This window comes from Dipteris shenzhenensis, chromosome 21, assembly GCF_047967505.1.
Source record: "Dipteris shenzhenensis isolate YYH24624 ecotype China chromosome 21, Dip_SZ_1.0, whole genome shotgun sequence".
NCBI classification, from domain to species: Eukaryota; Viridiplantae; Streptophyta; class Polypodiopsida; order Gleicheniales; family Dipteridaceae; genus Dipteris; species Dipteris shenzhenensis.
Genome location: NC_141616.1, coordinates 6,382,581 through 6,385,283, shown reverse-complemented (window position 1 = coordinate 6,385,283; position 2,703 = coordinate 6,382,581). Strand labels below are relative to the sequence as shown.

Genomic DNA, 2,703 nt, shown 5'->3' with positions numbered 1-2,703 from the left:
AATGAGAAGAATTGCGAAGCTAAGTCTGGCATCTGACGTACCAAACATTGACAGGGATGAGGCCCAGCAAGGACTTAGAATTGTTGCTAGTTAATGAGAAGAATTGCGAAGCTAAATTTGGCATTTGACATACCAAACATTGACAGGGATGACTTCCTGCAAGGACTTAGAATTGCACATCAACTTTTTCTCAACGAGTCTATGCAGACACAGAAGAGTGGTCAGCTCATTCAATCTAAAACTATCATTGCTAATGCAGAGGATATTGTTTAATGATTGTTACGTCTGAACATAGACGGATCACATGAAATTGTATACTTCAGGGGTCGACATGCCCATTCTACAAAGAGCCAAGGACGATTATACTACTCATTCTGATGTGAGAGCTTCACCTGGTACATAGATATGGCAAGGAGTGTGGGGAATGGCAAATCATGTAGCAAACAGTGTGGCAAAGAATCCGCAACAGCTACTGTCATGCAAGATTTACATCTGGACGATCACATCAAATATCTCGTCCATAAATCACCTTCAGCAATTCCGCACTTTAAAGGAGAACAAGGTGACAATGGAGGAGAAAAAACAGATATATGTAGATACAAAAAACTTGTTCAAGGACCGTAGTAGTAGATCAATGCGCTTTAGAAGTATGAGAAAGAGGCCGAACAATCAACACATGCGGATTTACACAGCACAACAGATTTAACTTGGTCTCTGCCTCAGATGGTGAACACGCCTCAAGAATAAGCCTTACAGTCGCCAATCCAAATCCTTTGAACGCAATAGCGAAAAAATGCTAGCGGCAAGAAAACAATACACCCCATGCCACTCAACCTAACGGATACTCAGAAATCTAACGGCAGATGGCATTCAGAAATGGGCAAACAGCCCTTGCTCTGCCACGAATTCCCAACTAAGGAACCCACACAACTGGGCGGACGTACGATTCTCAAAACAGGACCATTTAAAACTTCGTTAGTTCTACATGAATCTACAATCAGTTCTACCTTTACTGATCAAATTCAGATCTAAAGACTGAAAGCTTCATATCGAATAGCGTCAGAGGCGTGCGAAAGGGCGGATCAGACAAATCTGGCTTGATACTCTGACGAGCTACAAGAGAGAGATTGAATCAGCGTCGATCATGTGGGGAAAGAATGTCATCATGTCCGCCGTTCCGTTAAGCGTGCGAGGTGAAGAAGAAATCAAGAAGCAATTCCATAGAAAAACTGAAGCAACTCTACTGAGAGATGCAAGAAGCAAGACAGAGAAAACGACGAGACAACAGAGAAACATGAAGCAACTCAACAGAGAAGAAGATGAGACAACAAAAGATTTTGAAGCAACTCTACAGATTTAGTTCTTCTTTGAGAGTTTTATAGAGATTGGGAAGAAGGCCTAAACCCTAAACCCTCGATGCCTCACCAAATTTTAGGGCTAGCGCTTGCTCCAACCCTAAATCTTGCCCTCCTCCTTGCACTGTGCAGTCACGCGGGTGCCCCTACATAGGCTCAAACGGGTGTGTGCGTGGGAGTGTGAGTTTTTAGCCTGCCCTAAGTGAAGACGAACGCCAAAATTGCCTTTTTGGCCTGCCACGTGTTACGTGGAAGCCAACATAACGATGGCCTTGCTTGGAGAAGCGAAATTCCAATATTCCAAGCTTTTTAAAAAATTCCATATTCCACAAGTCCTCTCCTTCCACCCTCTATTTCTTGCTATTTGCACCCCTTCTTTTTCTCCCCCTTTCTCTCTCTCTCTCCTCTTCTTCTTCTCTCACCTACATCCAATTTGTGCACGCCATCTCTGGCAAGCCCACTGAAGTTACTTCACCTTGTTTTATTTTTTAAAATCCACGATTCCTTCTTGCTATTTTTCTCCTCCACATTTTCAGGGTCTCTCTCTCTCTCTCTCTCTCTCTCTCTCTCTCTCTCTCTCTCTCGACAATGTTTATATTACAGTTAATGTTTAAGGGTGCAGCGAAGAGAGACACCAAGCAATCAGAACCTCAAATCATTACTCCAGCTGCATTAAAAGTTGAGAATCCCAAAGAGCAGTATTTTATCAGTTACTCTATTGGTAAAAACCATATGACTGTACAGATACATTTTCGTAAGTGTGCATAACAGGGCGGAGAACACTATATCTCATCATGGGTTCTCCAAGCGTGTTCCTCAAGGATCCATATAGGAGATTAAGATGAAGCATGCCTAGAAAATATCCCGAATCAGATAACATGCTTTTGACTATCCCAAAATAGAGGGTGTTATAAGCAAATGGTAATCAGTTTCACAAAGGACTCCCTTCTCACATAGTGACGAAAATTCGTGGACATCCATATTGCATGTTGCATATCTTCCGATCCAAAAGGAATCGCATTCTGACTTGAACTGAGAAGCTGTAGATCTATGGACAAGCTATAATTTTTCTTTTGGAAGCATATCAATCAGACATTTGTAGCAAAAGTTATATCTTCTACAAAACAGCTAAAAGTTGATGTTTTGTTACAACCAGTAAATTATTGCGCTCTCACTGAAATTTGTGGACAGCCATATTGCAAGCTGCATATCTCCCGATACATAAGGAATCGCATTCTACTTTGAATTGAGAAGTTATAGATCTTATAACTTCTATTAGAAATGTCTGATTGATACACTTCCAAAATCAAAATTATAGCTTGTCCAACTCTCTACAAAATGGCTAAAA

The 2,703-nt window shown here is 41.4% G+C and overlaps 1 non-coding gene across 1 annotated transcript; it reads right to left on the bottom strand.

The window, feature by feature from the left end:
• Positions 1-1,077: 1,077 nt before the first annotated feature.
• Positions 1,078-1,173, bottom strand: LOC147888417 (small nucleolar RNA Z103). The gene has a single exon (XR_015543074.1). It is a non-coding gene; the product is annotated as a small nucleolar RNA Z103 (small nucleolar RNA).
• Between the last annotated feature and the right edge of the window lie 1,530 nt (positions 1,174-2,703).